At 34.3% G+C, this 22055-nt stretch overlaps 1 protein-coding gene across 5 annotated transcripts in view; it reads left to right on the top strand.

The window, feature by feature from the left end:
* The window catches only part of TBC1D5 (TBC1 domain family member 5), a 537570-nt gene that overhangs the window by 39348 nt on the left and 476167 nt on the right, over nt 1-22055 (top strand). For all 5 annotated transcript variants that reach the window (XM_059920388.1, XM_059920390.1, XM_059920392.1 and 2 more), the window contains exon 2: nt 15552-15614. The gene's annotated coding sequence lies outside the window, so the exon portion shown is untranslated. The remainder of the gene's footprint in view (nt 1-15551; nt 15615-22055) is intronic.

Here is a 22055-nt window from a genome sequence, read left to right as displayed (position 1 = left end):
CTTTTGAATGCTGATGACAGGAGTCAGCGAGTTGTGGTGTAGAGTGATGGTGAGGTTTCTCATAGTTGCGCTCTATTATACTCATCACTGTTTTCCCTTGGTGGTGTAGATGTTTTCTGTGATACGTGCTCAGTGTAGGCCCACCTTGTCTGAGAAGTGATAACTCCATTTCAAGAGTGGGCCTCTGCAGCTGCGTTTGTAAGTGGGACCCTCACATTCCCAATACATTGCTGTTGGGCCCATGGGTGGACCTCTGTGCTAAACTGAGCTAAGGAGTTTTTCAACAGTTTGGAATTGTTGGAAGGCAAAGATGCTGGTTGGATTCTGCTGGGCTTTTCTTCTAGAAAGACGTCTAAAACTGGGGCTGGGGCAGCCATGGTTAGCCCATGGCCATAGAGAACCTGGAAGAGGGGACTGGTGTGTGGAGAGCAAAATGAAGCCCACTGCCAGACTGACTGTCACTTTGAGAGACAGTGTGATCCCAGGGAGATAGAATAGCTTCAGTTCTTAGCAGTTTTTTACTTCCTGATTTCCAGCCCCCACTTATAGTTCCTGTTCATCAGTTCTGTGAGATACCTTTATTTCTTTTTAATGTGAGTTTTCATGTGGGGCTAAGTACCTTTGTATAGGTTTCTCTTGTTGGCACCCAGAGAACCTTGTCTAAGACAGTGGCACATTGATATGAGAATGTCTACTGAGAAAAGAGAAGGGAGGAAGGAGACAGTTTCCTATGAGATGCTTATATAATTTTAACCTGTGATGCTGGGCAGTGACAGAATGGTGATGATTATTTTTAATGTGGATTTGAGTACTTACCTGTGGTTCAGATTTAATTAAGCATGCATTTTACATTGTTTATGTTCCTTGGTACTGGCTTTTTTTTTTTTTCCCTTTGGCCACGCCACATGGCTTGTGGGGTCTTAGCTCCTTGACCAGGGATCAAACCTGCGCCCTCGGCTGTGAAAGTGCGGAGTCCTAACCACTGGACTGCCAGGGAATTCCCGGTTCTGGCTTTCTAATTTAAATAACTTGTCTTTGCAAATAATAAAGTAAAAATAATGTAGCATTGCCTGTGAAACTGAACATGCAAGTAACCTGTGACACAGTTCTCCTTCTGGTTATGTTAGAAAACCTCTTGGATGTGTGCACCAGGAGACGTGTTCAAAAATGTTTGGTAGAAGCATCATTTGTAACAGCAAAAACCTGGAAATACTCAGATGTACATTGGTGGTAGAAAGGATGAATAAGTTGTAGCATATTCATACATTGAAGCGTTATATAGTATTGCAAATGAGTGACTTACAGCCACATGCTTGTCTTAGAAACAATATTTAGTGAAAAAATATTTAGTGTTCCTTCATAGAAAAATACACATAGTATGATACTGATTTTAATGAGAGACTTCAAAACAAATTAAAAACTAAACAACATATTGTTTAATTATGCATAAATAATAGGATAAAAATGTTAAGAAAGAGTAAGTGTATGATTAAAGAAAAATGTAGGATAGTGATTTCCTATGTAGGACGTGGGGCGGAAGGTTGGAATAGGGGAGGAACACACCGGGAGCTTAAAGAAATTGTTAATATTTTATTTCTTAGGTTCAGAGATGAATTTATTATATCCATTTTGTTATTGTGCTTTATAATACGTATTATGTGTATTCTTTTACACATAGCAAATACTTCATAATACAAAGTTAAGAACTTTCATAAATTTGGTATAAAAATACTTTCATTTTTACTTAAAAATAAAACCCACAGGACAAAACTCAGCATTTCTAAAACTGAAATAATCATGTCTTTTAAAAAACATTGTTCTCTCCAGACTTCTCTCTTTATTTGCCTCATGCTACCTTCTCAGACCCAAAATCTTAGGGTTCCTTTTGACTTCTTTATCCTCAGATTAATAATGTTAAGTACTAGTGATATAGTAATAAACAAGGCTTATAAGTATTTTCTGAACAAATAAATGAGTGAAGCAGTCTTTCTCTTTTTCTCTCTCGTAACGTCGTCATTCAACAAGTTCTATCTATTCTTATCAATTATATCTAGGTTAATCTGTGTTTTCTGTTTATAGGGTCTCGAGCTGGATTTCAGGCCCTTATATGCCTGCACTGTCTCCCACCTGACTTTCCTGTCTGTATTCTTCCTTCTACTTAGTTTATCGTTCTTAACTGATACAGGATTAATCTGCCTAAAACATTGATTTGATCATTTTTACGCAGTTCCTTGGGAACTTTAATGATAAAGTGTTGAGGTACATATTCTTTAGCTTGGGCACCAGGCCTCTACAGTTTGGTTTTAACCAAGGCCTATTCTCACTCTTCCTTTTTTGGGGGAACAGATACCTCTCTTACTGGCTGCTAAGCCTTGGAGCGTGGGGATGAGGGGTGGGGAGGTAGCCTGCCTGGATGTTCTTATTCTTCATGCTGTTAGAGCCTTCAGATGCCCTCTAGCTTCAAATATCAAATAGCTGTATTTGGACCACTCTCAGAGAAACACTTGTATTTTGCAGCAATTGTACTAGATTCTTCTTTTTAAAAGTTCAATTAAGATTATTTTGTTTTCTGTCTTTTTGTTTTCTGTCTTTCTGGTATTATTCTTAGGTTTTGGTTTACTTTCTGGTTTTCTAGTCTGGTTTTGCTTGGAATCATTATCAGTGGAATCATTATCATTTTAGTGTGCAGCTGTCTTAGACAAGCTTCTCTGGATGCCGATAATAGAAATCTATACGAGATTGCTTAGCTCCAAGGAGAATTTTTATAAAAAAGCAACAAAGGGTGCATTAAAGACTTGAATGTAAGACCTGAAGAAAACGTAGGTGGTAAACTCCTTAACATCAGTCTTGGCAATGATTTTTTGGATTTCACATCAAAAGCAAAGGCAACAAAAGCAAAAATAAACAAGTGGGACTACATCAAACTAGAACGCTTCTGTATAGTGAAGAAAGCCATCAACAAAATGAAAGGGCAACCTACCGAAAGGGAGGAGGTATTTCCAAATCATAATTCTGATAAGGGAATAATATCTAGAATACGTAAAAGAATTCCTACAACAACAGCAACAAACAACCCGATTAAAAAATGGGCAGAGGATCTGAATAGACATTTTCCTAAAGAAGACATACAGTTGGCCAACAGGTACATGAAAAGATACTCAGTATCATTAATAATCAGGGAGATGCAAATCAAAACTACAAGGAAATATCACATGAAGTGAAATAAGTCAGACAGAGAAAGACAAATACTGTATGATCTCACTTACATGTGGACTCGTAGGACAGTCTTATAGATACAGAGAACATACTGGTTTTTGCCAGAGGTGAGGGTGGGCAAAATGGGTGAAGGGAGTCAAAAGGGACAAACATCTAGTTATAAAGTAAACAAGTCATGGGGATGTAAATTACAGCACGGCAACTGTAGTTAATAATACTGTATTGCATATTTGAAAGTTGATAAGAGAGTAAATCTTAAAAGTTGTCAACACGAGAAAAAAAATTCTGTAACTTTACAGTGATGATGTTAACTAGACTTGTTGTGTTGATCGTTTCATGGTATATACAAATTTTGAGTCATTATGTTGTACACTTGAAACTAATATATGTCAGTTATACCTCAGTTAAAAAAAAAAAAAAGACAACAAAGGTATCTCATAGAACTGATGAGCAGGAACTACAGTTGATCTTTTCAGGGCGCTGGAAATCAGGAACTACAAAATCCAGTCTAATTTCTGTGGATTTGGTATGGGATGGGGAGGCTAGAATGTATAGTCCACCATCTTGCTTCATTCTGATTCCAGTTTAAGAATCAATTTGCTCAATAGATTCTTTTACAGATAGGGAGTTTGGTAATAGATATTTTTCCATCATTACTGTCCAAAGTATATCTCTAGCCTAGTTTTATATTTAGAGACCAGCAATTTAGAAGTGCAAGAGTTATGAACCTTCTATAAGTGATGACATCAATTAAAATACTTCAAGTGAGTTATTTAAAGCTCTTTGTATGATCTTGAAAGTTTGAAGAAATGTGAACCAAGCATCATAATTTTGAAGTAAACTTGGCCTTTTATGGAGAGAAGTATAACTATTTTTATGTACTCATTGTTTATTTAGTTTATTTGTATAGTTATGGAGAAGATGTATTGACTGCCATTAAGCACTGTTTGTGCTTAATTCACAAAATTATCATCATCATAAAGAACTCCCAACAACTGTTTATTTTGTTTTACCTGATTTTTGTGTATTAAAATATATAGAAATAATTGGGCCTTGAGCAGGAGCATGAAATATTTCTCCTATTTAGACATTTCGTTGCATTGTTTTTTTTTTTATTGTTGTAAAAGTATTTGATTATAGTAGTTTAATCTTTTCAGTAACTATCCAAGAAATTGAATTTAGGTGTCTGAGCGATTTTAGGAACTTTACCCATAAAATGTACTTTAAAATATTAACTGAATTCCCTGGCGGTCCAGTGGTTAGGACTCCGTGCTTCCACTGAAGGGGGCATGGATTTGATCCCTGGTCCAGGAACTAAGATCCTGTGTGCCTTGGCACAGCCAAAAAAAAAAAAAAAAAAAAAAAAAAAAAAAATATATATATATATATATATATAAAAAAATCTTAACTAACATTTTCTGAGTAAGTTATACTTAACTATAAAAATTTGAATAACTGTTATTGAAGAGAGAAAATAGATATAATGTCATAGCCAGTATATTCTTTTCAGAACACAAGGATCAATTTGCATATGTGATAAAATATATTGGTAGTAAAACGAAGTGGAGATAGTGCGTGGCCTGTAATTTTTTTTGTAAAGTGTTATAAAAGTAAGTGTCTCAAATACAGTATAATTATAAGTGATAATAACTATTCATGATATCTTTGAATTTAAATTATGTCAAATTAAATACTTAGATTGAAACTGCATTTATAATTATATAGAAGTTCATAATTTTTAGACAAAAAGCATTTACCAAAAATTATTCCAAAGTTTAGAAAACTGAGTAATTTAAATTTAAAAACTTAAAATAACCCATAGTTAATGATTTTTATTTACCTTTGTTAAAGAGGACTTAGATGCAAAAATAATAATCTCTATCTCTTTAAATGTAAATGTCAATCCAATGAAAAGGTGACTGAAAATTAATGACTTTATTTAAAAAAGTGAAGTTCTTAAAATTTTAGATTAGATCTAATTTTTTTGTTAAAGGATTTTATACAAATTATAAGAATAGCTTAATTATAAAAATCATAAAGATAATTTTAATTCAGAATATTTAATTTAAGATAATTTAAGCTCAAATGTATAATTATGAAGTTATGACTCCTAACTATATAGAATTTGAAATAAGTCATATAACCTTTCTAGATATTTTTCATAATTAGGTGAAAACAAGTCATGAACTATCTCCATTTGATTTTCTTGTTAATACTTGCAATTTATTTCTAGAGTTATTCCTTAATTGCTGAAAAAAAGTCTGTCACATGGTTACCCATTATTTTTCTACAGTATAATATGTAATAAATTTTAAGGATGCATATTCAAGAAATAAATGTTGGTTAAAAAGTTTTTTTTATTATGTAGGTTTTAGGTGTACAGCATTGTACTTCAACATCTGTATACACCACAAAGTGGTCACTACCGCCAAGTCTGGATTACCATCCATCACCATCTGTTTGACTCTCTTCATTTGTTTTGCTCACCCCCAACTGCCTTCTGGTAACCACTCATCTTTGTATCTATGAGTTTGTTGTTTTATTTTGTTTGTTAACTTTTTTTTTTTAAGATTCCATATATGAGTAAAATCATACAGTATTTGTCTTTTTCCCTCTGACTTATTTCACTTAGCACAATACTCTTAATGTCCATCCATGTTGTCTCAAATGGCAGGATTTCATTCTTTTTTATGGCTGAGTAGTATTCCCATGTGTTTGTGTTTGTGTGTGTGTGTGTGTGTGTGACATCTTCTTTATCCATTCATCTGTAGATGGATATTTAGGTTGTTTTCATATCTTGGCTGTTGTAAAAAATGCTGCAGTGAACATAGGGGTGCACATATCTTTCTGAATTAGTGTTTTCTTGTTCTTCAGATAAATACCCAGAAAAGGAATAGCTGGCTCATATGGTAGTTCTATTCTTAATTTTTTGAGAAAACTACATACTGTTTTCCATAGTGGCTGCACCAATTTATAGTCCCACAAACAGTGTCTGAGGGTTTCCTTTTCTCCATATCCTCTCCAACATTTATTATTTTTTTGATAATAGCCATTGTAACAGATGTGAGGTGATAGCTCATTGAGCTTTTGGTTTGCGTTTCTCTAATAATCAGTGATGTTGAACCTTTTCACATACCTTTTGGCCATCTATATGTCTTCTTTAGAAAAATGTCTATTCAGATCCTTTGCCCGTTTTTTCATCGGGTTGTTTGTTGTTTTCTGTTTTTGCTTTTTGTTTTTTTTGGCCTTGCCACACAGCGTGTGGCATCTTAATCTCCCGACCAGGGATCAAACCTGTGCCCCCCGCAGTGGAAGCTCAGAATCCTAACCACTGGACTGCCAGGGAATTCCCCAGGTTGTTTGTTTTTGTTGTATGAGTTCTTTATATATTTTAGATATTATCTCCTTATCAGAAATATGATTTGGAAATATCTCCTCCCATTCGATAGGTTGCCTTTTCGTTTTTATGATGGTTTCCTTCACTGTGCAGAAGCTTTTTAGTTTGATATAATCCAAAAAGCTTTAAAAGAGTGGCTTACTAATAGCATATGTGTGTTTGTGTGTGTGTGTGTGTAAAGGTAGAGTTGATTCTTTGGTGGATTCAGTGTTTATGGAAAATAGTAGCTGATTAAACCTAGAAACTTATTAGAATTAGCTTTCCTTCAGATATAAAATATGCGCTCCTCTAACAAAGGTATGAGGTTCTGGTTTGAGCAGAAGGGTAAGATCCTTTGTCCCCTTTGTAGTGCTGGATATGTGAAGAAATAGTGTAAACATGGTGCGTTCTTTTCAAGTTGAATTTTAGTGGGATATTGTGTAATGGGAAAGAATTAACACAATTATTTAAAAATACTCAGTGCCAAAGGAAATTAATGGTTATTGTTAACAATTTTGGGTTCCATTCCCAGACCTCCATTGGGAGGTCTTTTCTATTAGGGTACTTATTAGGGGGATTTCAGTGGGAAAATTTGTGATTCTGTGACTTTGGATGTTAATCTCTAGGTATCAGTTATTTCAGTCATTAGTGTTTCCCTGCAGTAAGCTCAAGTCCTCTTTTGACAGATATAGAAGTAAATTGCTAGCCTTTATTTCCTCCCAATTTTAGCTATTTGCAAATGTTTATGATAATGAATTTTGGCTTTGTGACTTGTTTTTATGGATGAAATAAAAAATCTTTGTAGTTTGCCTTTACTTAAAAATATATTCTTAAAGAAAGTGCGTTAATTTTTAGTGTTATCTTACTTGAAAATTTGCTTACTTACTCACTTTCATGTTTTAAGAAGAGATCAGGAAGTACCAATGAAAAGCTTACAATTATGGGAACATTTTCTATACACGGATGTGTGTATGTATGTAGGTATGTTTTTAAAACCTGCTTTTTTTCTCTCCACAAAGAAGACTTGAAGCAGCTAAGGAGAATACAAACAAATGTGGTTATGAATAACTTTAAATAAAAACTCAAAAGTCACTGTGGGATATTTAATTTTTCTTCTTCTTTATATTGGAATGGATTGGTGGTTGGTTAAACTTGGTGTGAGCTGTCAAAATTTTAAATTATAAGGCTAAATATTCTCATAGCCTGATGTTTGTGTCTGGCTGAAATAATGCATTTAAAAAAATAAACTTCACTGTAAATTTCCAGCTTAAATCCATTTTTATTGTAAATTACCAAGTTAAAATATTGTGTGTCTTTTATCTGCTCATGCATTAACTTTGAATCAATATAGCTGTGGAATAGTTTGGGGAAGAATTTCTTTTTTTCTAAAGGATGGTCCAGAGATATTCTTTCAAATTTAAGGTCAGCAGACATAGTGCATGAGGATGTGCAGAAGGACGTTTGTTTTTTAAATTTATTTATTAATTTATATTTTTGGCTGCGTTGGGTCTTCGTTGCTGTGCGTGGGCTTTCTCTAGTTGAGGCGAGTGGGGGCCACTCTGTTGCGGTGCGCGGACTTCTCATTACGGTGGCTTCCCTTGTTGTGGAGCATGAGCTCTAGGCACGTGGGCTTCAGTAGTTGTGGTGCGCGGGCTCAGCAGTTGTGGTTCACGGGCTCTAGAGCGCAGATTCAGTAGTTGTGGCGCACGGGCTTAGTTGCTCCGCGGCATGTGGGATCTTCCCGGACCAGGGCTTGAACCCGTGTCCCCTGCATTGGCAGGCAGATTCTCAACCACTGCGCCACCAGGGAAGCCCCTGGGGAAGAATTTCTTATTTGGACCTTGCCCCTAAGATTATCAAAATGGCTTGAGCTTTTGATTCTTCATGGTTAAGTATGGATGACAACTTTTGCCTTGCTCAGCCTTTACTTACTTTTACCTGATCAAGTTTTAATCACTCAGCCCAGTTTTTTTCTATTTAAATTCTTTTCCCATAGGCCATAGCGGTAGCACCATATGAGTGTTATTCAGATCCAATAAGCAGTTAAATATCTTGCTAAATTGTTTGAATTTGGTGGCACTGAATCAAATAGGTTAATATATCATTTCATTTAGTTTACTTGCTATGTATGCCTAATGATTGTCCTTTCAGTTTCATGTGATGGGGACTGATGGTAAGAGGCAGCTGTTGATTGGATTTTGGGTATCTTTTTATATTGTTGCATTCAGTTTACATATTTTTTCTTGTATATTTTTGATGCTGTTCACCATGTTCTTTCACTTTCTAAGCTTTTAGCCATTATTATATCTGTTCTGTAAAACCCGTAAGGGTATTGTGATGCTTCAAATAGATGTGTGTCAAATATTTGAAAAGTGACCAAACGTTTATACAGATGTTAGTTATGATTCTTTCTCAGGAGGCGTGATGCCATAATTTCTGTTTTGCCAAGCAGGTGTGAATTTATATTTGATTCCTGCTAGATGTCTGAGCAGGGTCTTTTAAATGAACTGCATTTAGAAATAAAAGAATCTGTCGTGATTAGACGATTTAATAGGTAAAGTATGCTGAAGTATTATGTAGCTCACTTCCCATTGAAAGGAACAGTTAATGGAATTGGAATCCTGTTCATTTCAATACAATTGAAAAATATTCAGTCTCTGCTAATAAAAGTTTGGGATTTTTTTTCATAAAGTTACACATTAAAAATAACTAATAAACTAGATACAATTTGGGCAGTATGGACAGTGTTTCCACTGAGAGGAAATCACTAGCTCTTGAAACTTGGTCTCTAACTTTCTTTACTAAGTCCACTTGTCTCTATTTTTGTTTATTTAGAGTACATCTAGAGCTTGAGTTCTTAGATTTTTAAAAAAATGATAGAAAATGCTGGTTTGGAATTGTGTTGCAGTGATTGTGGTGGGTATAGCCTCTACACTGATAAGGAGTTATCCAGGTGTTTACCTGTATCTTTACTTTCTGGTTTTTTTTCTTGCATCTTGGATTGTCCATCTGCATCTTCATTTAGTATGGAAAATTTTCAACCATCATCTGTTTGAATATCATCTATACTCTCTTTTGTCTTTTATATTCTTTTCTAATTTCGATCTGTTTGTGCTTTAGATTGTTGCTGCTCAAAGTGTGGTCCTCAGGTCAGTACTGGTCTGCAAACTGATGTTATTGGTCTGTAATGAACCAAGACAAATTCAAAGTAAACATTTAGGAGCTTTTAATAGCAACTTGATATTATCATGACATCTAAGCACATGATTTTTCAAAAAGAAATTCACGTTTACTGTATTTTATAGAAGTTTTTGTTTGCAGTCGATGGGCCATTTAAAAAATGGTCCTTCATCACCGATAGTTTCAAAAGTATATATTTTGTTAGACCTTCTTATTCTATTCTTTGTATCTCTTAACTGCTCTTACATATTTTATTTTCTTTCTTTGTCTTTCTGAACTGCATTTTAGATAGGTTTTAAAAGTCTTTCCATTTACTAATTCTCTGTTTGTACTGACTCTACTGTTTAAAGTTTTACACTGAATTAAAAATTTTACCTATGTTTTTTATTTCTTGAAGTTTTATTTAATTCACACACATATTTTAAGCGTTTCTATTACTTGAAACATCCTTATTGTATAATCTTTCCAATAATTGAAATATGTGTACTCTAATTCTGCCATCTCTTGTTTATGTTGGCCCTCATTCATTGTGTCTGTTTTGTGATTTTTTTTTTTTTAATTGAGTAAAGTTTTTTGGAAAGTTGTTGGATTCTTTGAGGCCTGGATTGAAGTTATTTTCTTTCCCTGAGAATTTACCTATGCTTCCCCCAGGTGACTAGGGATACTGACAGTTTAAGAGCACTTTAAATAGATCTTCACATGAGATTTATTGGATTGTGCAAGTAGTGTGAATTTAGTCTGAGAACCTTTGTGAAGTTTCCCCTTTGTGATTACAGTGTCAAGAGAATTGATAAAACATGCTTGAAATGACAAAATTATAGAGATGGCACATAGATTAGTGGTTGCCAGGGCTTAGGGATGGTGCTTTTGATAGACTTTTTAGGGTCCATCTCCTGAGCCTCGTGTAGCCATTAAGATGTAAGATCAGTTTCAGCCGTTTTAGGTACATACTCTCAGAATGAAAGCTGGTTTCCTAGGTTTGCTTATTCTACTTTCATTGTGTTTACAGCTTACGTGGATATGGTACTTTCTTGCTAGTTAAGCAATTCATTAAAACAGATTTTCCCACTAACTTTAAAAAGTTGTATCTAGTAGTGTCAAGGTATCTAGTCTGCCATACTGCTGGAAATCAGTGTCCCCATCTGTCTACAGTTTAGTCTTATGAAATATGTTGCTATTTTTGCCTGTGCTGTCTTGTATTTTTGTTAAACTATTTTATCTCTTTGGTCCATCAGACTTCTTGTACAGACCCATTACAATCTATACCCAGTTATGTTTTCTCCTTGGTTTTCCACTGTTCCTTCACTGGTGATATTATGGTTTATTAAAGACATCGTGTGTTGTAGCTGCCATTCTTTCGCTCGTGTCATTCTGTCCTGTTTAAATGCTCTCTCTTCTTCTGACTCCAGCTGCTGCTTCTAGCACTGTTGACATTTTGGGCTGGATAATTCATTTTTGTGGGGGGCTGTCTTGTGCATTGAAGGATGTTAGCAGCTTCCCTGGCCTCTACTCACCAGGTACAAATAGTACCTCCCATTTTCTAACAGTTAAAAGTGTTTCCAGATGTTGCCAAATGTCCTTTGGGGGCACCATCTCCCATGGTTGAGAACCACCGTTCTAGCTCTGTATGAACTTGGCCTCAGTTGAAGAGCCTTCTCTGATGATTCCTGCCTGTGGCTTTTACCTTCTGGATTTTCTGTAGTACATATTGTCTGGATTGTACACTTGTCCCTATTACATTTGGCTGTGAATTTCTTTCTCTCTCTCCCTCCCCACCCTCTGTGTGTGTGTGTGTGTGTGTGTGTGTGTGTGTGTGTGTATTTGTGTCTGTGTCTTTCTTATTTCCCTCAAGTTCTAGAGGGTGGGGACCATGTATTTTACCTTTTTATTTGTTTGCAATTTTGGTCAACCCCATATACTTGTTAGTAGTTTTAAATATATCAATTTCTTGCTTTTTCCTTATTTTTTCATTTTTTTATATGGTAGTAATGGGGGTTTAGGAAATTGAATCATTCTAGAAAATGTGGAGAACTTTGAGGCATTCTAAATTGAGACTTTACTAATGGTAATGTTGAGACTTGCAGATAATAGAATTAATACCAATGTAACAATAGTGTGTATACTCAGTAATAACTCTGGAAAATTCAAGACAATGCAAGATAGTTACAAAGATATAAGAAAGATGTAATTTCTGTTAGATAGATCCATTATATAAGTAACCAGAAAAATGTGCAGTAGAGCAGCATTAAGAAAAATAGACTCAGAAATACAGAAAATGGCAGGATTTGTAGAAGCATGAAGTACGAATGATTAGTTCTACAGAATGAGATGAGCAAAGTAATCAATATGTCAAGGTAAATTGTTAGGAATGATGGATGTAGCATCTGGTTAGGAGTGAGTTGTGTAAAGCTGATAAATGTGATATGTGAATGTTAGTAAGTTGAAAACAAGTTGGGCATAGAGAGGTTAGCTTCTTACTATCAACTCAGGAGGAACATGTATATTTTGCCCCAGTTGGGAAAGATACAGCTCAGCTATAGATCCCCCCCCCCCCTTTTTTAAATTATCTCCATGTTCCAAGTAACAAAATAAAGCTTGAATCTAATTACCTTTATAAGGTGCTTTTCCTCATCTAGGCCAAAATCTTCATGAAAAAAATCATAAGCATAATATGTTTTCATTGTAGAAGAATTAGAAAGCAGTGAAAGGTATGGGGAAAATGAAAGTTGCTTCCCAAAGCCTAAACCACTATTATCATTTAATTCTGTTCTCTTGATTTTTATATGGTCTCAGTTTCTCTCTAGATATAGATATAAAATGTGCCTGTATATAGATATCAGTGTATACTGTGTGTATATGTGTATGTTTGTAAGTATTTATTAAAATAGGGATTATATATATATATATTATTTTATATGAAATGTGTTATAGCCTATTCTTTTTCATATAATATTATGAACATTCTTCCACATCTGTAAAAATTTTTTGAAGTGATATTTAGTGTCTACATAACATTCTGTTCTGAGATTATCCCCAAATTTATTTAACCATACACCTATTGTTAAACATTTAGATTTTCTTCCATAATATATACACACACACATATACACATGAACATACATATACACATAGTTTTTTTTTCCAGGTCTTTTTTTTTTTTAATTTTTTTATTGGAGTATAATTGCTTTATGATGTTGTGTTAGTTTCTGCTGTGCAATGAAGTGAATCAGCTATATGTATAGATATATATATTCCCTCCCTCTTGGACCTCCCTCCCACCCCCACCCCATCCCACCCATCTAGGTCGTCCCAGAGCACCGAGCTGAGCTTCCTGTGCTTTATAGCACGTTCCCACTAGCTGTCTATTTTATGCATGGTAGTGTATATATGTCAATCCTAATCTCCCAGTGAACCACTCTAATGGAAATTTTGAGTACATCTCCCATTTTCTTTGAAGAGTTGTTACCTCCACCATAGTCTGCCTCTCATAATTCGCTCCACAAAATCGTTCTCCCTGTCTTCCTTAATAAAAAGAATCCCAATTTTATATGTGGGCAGTATTACCAAATTTGGAGACTGTGTTTCCTATCCCCTCAAGTGGTTAGGTGTGGCCAAAGGACTAGGTTATGGTTGCTAAGCTGTAAGCTGAAATATGAGCATTAGAAGAGAGTGAGATGGGCCTTTCTTCCCCTTCCTTCTTGCTGCTCCCCATAGCCTTCTTGGAGTGTGAGGTGACTTTTAATAGAACAGTATATGGTAGAGCAAAAAGATGGAAGGAACTTGGATTCCTAATATTTGGAGTGGCCACATCAGCCTTTGATTGTCTACTTCTAGACATTTACATGGGAGAAATTCTCTTCCTTTGATTTTTTCCTCTCAAGTCATTATATTATAATTATTAAAAATTTTTTTTGTCTTGGGAAGGATATGACCTAACCCTAGCTGATAAAGGATGCCATTGTTTGATGCTCTGTGCAGTAATGTGATGGGTCCAATATAAGGAAACATGCATTGTGTCGTGGTAGATTCTAGATCCATGTTGAAAACCAAAATCTACTTTGAGACTGGAGAGAGATTAATTGGTATTGAAAGGGAAATACTTGATACGTATATTCTGGAGTTCTTTGATAATTATATTGCCGAATTTTGTTCTCAAATGATTTTAATAATTATCACAGATATTTCAGAAAACGTATGATAGCTTTTAGGCAAAAAAAATCACTAACTATTGAAGATTATTAATTGTAGTGTATCAAAATAATTTCTTAAAGCCCTATGGATTTGTAATATTTATTAGATATCTTGGCTAGTCATTTAGGCAGAATTAGCTCATAAATGTGACTTTTAATGCTCTCATTAACTTTATTGGAAGAATTTTGACAAATGAAATTAAAAAAATTTTTTATTTATAACTTTAGACGTATTTTGGGGGGTATTGATTCTAAGACAGTTATTCATAACTTTAGTGAAAGAAGTGAAGGATACACATTTAAAAAGTTACTAGACTATTTTTTGAGAAGTTTTAGGTTTATAGAAAAATTGAGCAGAAAGTACAAAGAGTTCCCATATACCCATTCTCCACAGTATACACATTTTTATGCAGGGTGTTCCACACACATAAAAAAAGACTTTATATCCCTGAACCAAATGTGTATTATTTTATAACAGGAAAACTGCACAGCCCTGAAAGACCTTTTACGCTAACCCAGAGTTTCCCACCCTCAGCAGTATTAACATTCTAGGGCAGATGATCATTTGGTTGTGGGAGACTATCCTGTGCATTGTAGGATCTTTAGCAGCATCCCTGATCTCTACCCACTAGATGCCAGTAATACTCTCTGGTTGTGACAACCAAAAATGTTTCCAGACATTGCCAAGTGTCCCTTGGGAGGCAAATCACCCCTCCCCCCCCCCCCAGTTGGAAACCATTGCTCTAACCAATTTTCGAAGCTTTAGGGTTTGCTGTATTTTTAAGGTGGGCTCAAATTGAAGGAGTCTGTAGTTCAGTGACCCTTCACGTGAAGTCGTGTAGAAAAAGTTAGAATCTTCCTGCCCCTTGGGGACCGCAGGCAGCATACAGACTCTTGCTGAGCCTCATTTTCCTTGATTATGAAATAGGTAAAATATTACCTAAGTTGCTTTGAGAATTCATTGAGCTAGATTATAAAAATATTTTAATTTCAGTTTCCTTCTCTTCAGATGTTGTGCTATATATTGTTTGGATTTATTCCCTTGAAAGTGTCAAACACTCATTACAAAGTTCTTATTTCTGTGGGAAAGGCTATCACAGTTTAGGATCTGCTATTTGTGGACTTCAAGAGTACTATACTGTGGGTGGATAAAAACCTGAAGTAAATGTTAAATGAAGACTAATTTATGAGGTCAGCTGTGTTTTGTCTCTTTGTGGTGCTCCCATTTGGTTGTCACGGCATTCACATTGTAAGAGTTAAGTGATCTCCTGTGTTCTTTCAAGGACTGTGAGCTTCTCAAATTGTTGATGGCATTAGGTGTCAGCCAGTCGCTTTGACCTTCGAAGTTTTTGTCTTCACATCTGAAATCCCTCCAATTGTAACAGCCTGTGTGTCAGCTCCATTAGAGGAAGCCAGGCCTCTATCAGCTTGTGCTTATTAGTCCACTTAAGACTTCTAAAAACTTGACAGAGTTCACAATAACCTCCACTTCCCATTGCTACTTTGTAGAGTTATAAAGCATTGTTCACCAGTGAATGAAATGCTGTCTATAATAATTAAGGTTATTCTAACTGTTCTACCCCTTGCAGAAAATTTCCAGAGACTTGGTGAAGATAGGAAAGCTATCAGAAAGACTATAGCACTATTGTACTGTAAGTATTGCTTTGAAAAAGAACTGTAAATTAACAATATTTTAAGTATCCAGTTGTTTGGGGGAAAATATGTTAGGCAGAGTTATTATATGTAAAATATAGAAGAGGATATATTATAATCATGTTAATAATTTATAAGAACTAATCCTATGCAGTCTTTTAAAAATTGAAAATGTATTCTTATGTACTGAGATGAGGATTTTACAAATAGCATTGAAAAATATTTCTAATTCTAACAAGGATTGATCTAGTTTATGTACATTTGCTTATTTAAAACTATCAGAATCCAAAGAATCATTGTAGTTTTGTAGGTTTGTGATTTGTTTGGGTGACTTATTGTTTAGGTTATTTTGCAGAATTATTTATTTGCTGATTTATTTATGTATTTCATTATTTATTTATTTGATTATTTAGTAAATTATTTATCTGATGAATTATTAATACATCTTCATGACATGCTTTAAATTATTTATAACTTAATTTTGAGTTTATTGCTTTTAGATGCTGCATTGTTACTGACTAGTTTTGATTTTTTTCTTTGTGGTTCTTTAAAATTAAAGTATTAGCTCTAAGGCAAAAGTATATTCATTGCAATGCCCAGGGATTTTTTTTTAAAGTAATTTATGGTAGTGATAAAATTTCCGTTATGCTTTGTTTAGCTCTAAATTTACCTGTTTAGGGTTACCTGTGATACAATATTTGTTTGTTGTGTGCATACTTATTGTAGAGTCACTTACAAATTAATGATATAGCCTATAGCCTGTAAACTGAGACAGAACATATAAACCTCAGTGCACATTATCCTTGGTATCTCTAAAGGGCAGGTCGGTATTTCTTACTTGCTATAGAATAGATAATGGAGTCTTAGTTATTTTATTTTAGTGTCAAAGCTATTTTACTACTGGAATATTTTTAGGAAAGCTCAGAGGAATGAAGTCCAACTTAGATTTGGATTGCTGAGATATAAATTTGACTGATGTAGCCCTTTGTTTTTTTAAATACCTGTTATATGTGTATTTGGAAAACAGCATGATATTTATATAGATTTTTATATCAGTCTTAGTGACATACTTATTTTATACCATATCTCTTATGGAAAGTTTTATACCACTTTATTTTAATGAGCTAAAAATGTACAAGGGTCTTTTATAAATGCCAGCTATAATTTCTCTGTCTTTACCTAATAATTCTCTTACGTGAAGTTTCTATTTTTAACCAAATAAAGTATTTCATCTTAGTTCTGACTCTGTTTCGTAAGGTAGCACAAGTTATTAGTGTTCCCTTTTTGAATGGGTTTAATGAATAAGTTAAAGTAATTGGGTTAAAGGGTATCATGCGTACAACATAGTCTTTCTCCTGTGTTTGCTTGCAGTGAATTACTGTGTACTTTACAGTTTTAACATTTCAGAGAGAAGCAACATTGTACATTTCAACTTGAACTATATGCTGTTGAAATATAGGGAAAATGACCTCTGTAGACAGGTTTCACTATAGAATTTTAAACTGTGCATATGTAAACCCAAATTTCTTATTTTGAAATATTGACTATATGAATGTTCAATTGGGATATTGCTTTAGTATCTTCATATGCTTGCCTTAAAGGAAGCGGTTTCATTTGATTTATATACATGGATTTAAAAATGTGTTTATTGTACATATCTGTGACTCTTCTGTTCTCTAGATGAACAACCACAGATGTTGTTAGAGATGGAATTTTATTTTAAAGTGTGCTTCAGGATGCCACTGTGGACTTCTTTCAGAGAAAAAAGCTGCCTTCTCCAATGTTGAATAAGATCTCCTATACTAGTTGTGTAATATACCCAGCCCACACTGTAACATGTAGCTGTGTCATCCAAGTGATCTTTAATTGGAAGATACAGATACACATATGTGCACACACACACATGCACACATATGTGAAATTGTCTCCTGAATAATTTCTTAGGACTTGTTTTTGAAAAGAGATGTTGATGGAGATTGTCATAATAGTAGCTAGCATTTACTGAGCACTTACTATGTGCAGGCACAGTGCTCACATCATCTTTTACATGGATTATTTGTTACTCTTTCCAGTGAGAGAAGTACAGTTATTATCTTCATTTTATGAATGAGGAAACAGAGACTTAGTAACTTGCTCATTGCCACACAGCTGACAGTAAGTGATGGCGCTGGAATTGGGACTCATTTAGTCTGACTCCCAAATGTCCTTCTTAGCCCATTACAATTCTGTAATGTAGCTTTATTGTTGTTTTAATGTAGTTTTATTTGTTGTATTACATTACAAATCTGTAATGTAATTATGCTACATTACAATTCTGTAATGTAGCATAATGTAGTTTTTCACCTGAGTTGTTTTCATTTGTTTGTTTTTAGAGACTGTAGTTATTTATATCTCTGATAGACTTAACTTGCTAAGTATATTCAGTTTGTGTTTCATTTGGTCATCTTTTTTAAACAGTAGGCAGTACTTGAGCTTCTTGAATTTTCTGATTTGATTCTTCTTATAATCCTGTATAGTGGATCCGAATTAAATACAGAAGAAGAATTTGTGCCTCAGGGAGATTGAATGTTTGCCTGGTGGATGTCTAATGCTCAGATCACTTCTTTTGACTCTTAAGCCCAAGGCCATTTCCAGGACTCTGTTAGGTCAAATCTTGGGTGATGTTGGTGTGAGTGCCATAAATAATTGCATCTGTATGAATGCCAGGACAATAGGTGTAAACTAGTACCATCCTGGGCAAATTGGGACCTCTGGTCACCCTAGTAACATCTCAGATTCCTTTTGAGTAGTCCCTAACAGTGTATATAATGCATATTTAAGAGCAATCTTAATTCACATGCAATATTTAAAACAATATTTTATGATAAAACAAACTTCTTTTATGGCCAGTATTTATGTGTTTTTGTTAGCCAACCTAGGCAGCTTGTGTTTATGACTTTTATAAAGTGTGACTCTGATGTTTTACAGCTTTTGGAACCTGTTTTCAAGGTGAAAATAAAGAGGAGGTATTACTAGTATTACTATTGGGAACAGAAAGATGAGTATGGCAAAGTTGGTCATAATATAGTATATAGTTGTAAAGTTTTTCTTTGTAGCATGCATTACAGGATTTTTAATACTTGTTTTGCTTTGTAAATCTTCTGATAAATGGTATATTTGACATTGTACGGAAAACTAATTCTATTTGTTACACCTTCAGAATTTATAATTTTATGTTAGATGATCCAGTAGTTTTTTTTTTTTTCCTTAAAAAATCATGTTACATGTCATTTATATTGATAATTTGGCAGTTTTCCAAAGCATTTTTGAAAACAACTGTTTTTCCTTGGTGAAATTCTGTGTGGGAAAATAGGAATCTGTAGAAGAGAGTTGCTTAAAGGTTTTTGGTTTTTGTATAGTTTTCTTTTTAATTCCTTCTTGACATGTATTTAATAAAGTCACAATTAGGTATTAAATTTAAATTTCAAGTTTTTTTGCATTTAGAGAATAGATGACTTGTTAAGTTGAACTAGGTAACCTGGCATATTTGTATTTGAATGTACATTAAAAAGAAAAATTCTTATGCACTAGTTCTTATTCATATGTATGTATAATATCAGCACTCTTTTTGTTCAGCAAGGCCTGTTAGGTCTTGTAACACAGGTAAGGGCTTCCGTATATTTTGCCTCGAGTTTGTCACAGTATATGAAGCACTTGGCGAAATACTACTATAATTGTAAGAGTAATAACATAGCTTATGTGTTGGCTCTGAGAGTACCTCCTTTATAATTATGACAAGTAAAAGTACAGCCAAAGGTCACATTAAGCACAGAATTTCTTTCACACCTCATCCGTTTTGTGGATAGTCTGTGAAGTAGTTTGCATCCTGCACTGATATTTTAAGACAGCAACCTAAGGTTGTTCCCATGTAAGTGTTTGAAATATCTTTCCCCTACCTCCCGTGTGGTTGCAAAATTTGGCATGAACGTGTATTTGAATCCTGCACTAATTAAATAGAACCTTATTAAATTTAGAGTTTGCAGAGTAAAAAAGGGGACTCTTGTACTGCATGGATTTCCTAGGGCACTAGATAATACTGACACATAACAGTCTTTAATAATACTGAATCCTGTCCTGACTAAATGCAGTGTCTTAGTGTTGACCACCTTAGTATTGGTGCTGCTCAATGAAACACTAAACCCAAACCACACAGCAACAACAAAAACAGAAAATAAAATCACACAAATGAAATTATAGAAGCATGGCATGCCTATACATGCCTATTGATTAGATTCTATTTTTGACTTTAATTCAGCTAAGTAAAAGTTGGAGTATTGAAAAGGTCATATATTGGAAAGCTTTCTATTAAAAAACATATAAGGAGAATATACATCTGTTCTAGAGTGGTTAACAAATCTCTTTAAGTTAGCCTCACTACACAATACCAAAAAATATAGGCTGAAGAAAGAATGTTTGGAAGAGGATAAAATTGCAAGTTATAATTTTTAGTGTAATTGATAAAAGTGTTTCTTTCTGTTTTTGAAACACGTTTTTTCATATAGTTCGGTACCATAGCATGCTTCTTTCTGTAAGACTTCTAGAGTATGATTTCCAAACAAGGGTGGTAAAGCCCTATGAGGGGAATTTGGGAAATTAAGGAGGAGTACTTTAGCTGGTCACAATAATTATAGGAGTGTTTCTGGCATTTGATGGGTGGGGATCAGGGATGCTAGGTGTCCTGCAATGCATGGGACAGTCTCAGACTACAGAAAATTGTCCTGAGAACCACATAACTTTTGAATGTCTGCTTGCTTAAACTCTCTTCAAAGATAAAGCGATAATACTTCAGTATGTAATATTACTGACAGTTGTTTGTAAGATGTTACATGAGCAATCTGATACTTTAGGGGAAGTTTGTGTTGAGGGGAATCTTAAGTAGAATAAAGAAATACTCTCAAAGTTGTATTTACTTCACACATTCTTTCCACTTCCTGATTTATAGCATTTCTAACTAGGTATTTAGGTGAGAAGTTTTCAGTTCAGCAATGCAGTTTACTGGAAGCTCTGTTACACTGGTTGCAAATATGTAACAGGATATTTAAGACTCTTTTAATAACAAACTAAATTTTAAATTAATGGATCTAAATTAAATTAATTGAATTTTATTAGTTAATAAGCATTGTTTAAGATATTTCATTATTGCCATCTTAAATATTAAAATTTTGTTTTTAGAATGATAAATGCATTGTTAAAAATATGTTTTAAAATGATTTATTTTTATGTTGTACTTTTATGTTATACTGCTATTACTCTGGTACCATCTCCAATAAGCAATCTATTATACAAATTCTCTGTAACTTCTTAAATTTCTTTACCCACTCCACTGGCAATATTTTGGGGGGATATAGTCTTTATTGTAGTATTTTAAACGACTAGAGACTTAATTCCTTGACAGTGTGGTAGGTTTTCTGGGATAGGTTGTAACCGCAGTGTAACAACCTAAGTATAGGTAATTATTTTGACACTACACTTAGAAATAAAACCCAGGTCAGTTGTACTAATAACCACATTTCATAATTTTCTCTATTTCAACAGTATGTAATTTGTCTTGACATTTTAATCTTTTTTTTTTTTTTTTTTTTTTTTTTTATAATAACATGTTTCCATACAAATAACCCAATGAAAGTTTAGTATTAGTTGTTTTGTTTGTTTTTTTATACTGCAGGTTCTTATTAGGCATCAGTTTTATACACATCAGTGTATACATGTCAATCCCAATCGCCCAATTCAGCACACCACCATCCCCACCCCACCGCAGTTTTCCCCCCTTGGTGTCCATATGTCCATTCTCTACATCTGTGTCTCAACTTCTGCCCTGCAAACTGGCTCATCTGTACCATTTTTCTAGGTTCCGCATACATGCATTAATATACGATATTTGTTTTTCTCTTTCTGACTCACTTCACTCTGTATGACAGTCTCTAGATCCATCCACGTCTCAACAAATGACTCAATTTCGTTCCTTTTTATGGCTGAGTAATATTCCATTGTATATATGTACCACAACTTCTTTATCCATTCGTCTGTTGATGGGCATTTAGGTTGCTTCCATGACCTGGCTATTGTAAATAGTGCTGCAATGAACATTCGGGTGCATGTGTCTTTTTGAATTACGGTTTTCTCTGGGTATATGCCCAGTAGTGGGATTGCTGGGTCATATGGTAATTCTATTTTTAGTTTTTTAAGGAACCTCCATATTGTTCTCCATAGTGGCTGTATCAATTTACATTCCCACCAACAGTGCAAGAGGGTTCCCTTTTCACCACACCCTCTCCAGCATTTGTTGTTTGTAGATTTTCTGATGATGCCCATTCTAACAGGAGTGAGGTGATACCTCATTGTAGTTTTGATTTGCATTTCTCTACTAATTAGTGATGTTGAGCATCTTTTCATGTGCTTCG

The sequence above is a fragment of the Balaenoptera ricei genome, chromosome 4, assembly GCF_028023285.1.
Source record: "Balaenoptera ricei isolate mBalRic1 chromosome 4, mBalRic1.hap2, whole genome shotgun sequence".
Lineage (NCBI taxonomy): Eukaryota > Metazoa > Chordata > Mammalia > Artiodactyla > Balaenopteridae > Balaenoptera > Balaenoptera ricei.
Note: the sequence above shows the minus strand (reverse complement) of the source record. Positions and strands in the feature narration are given on the sequence as shown.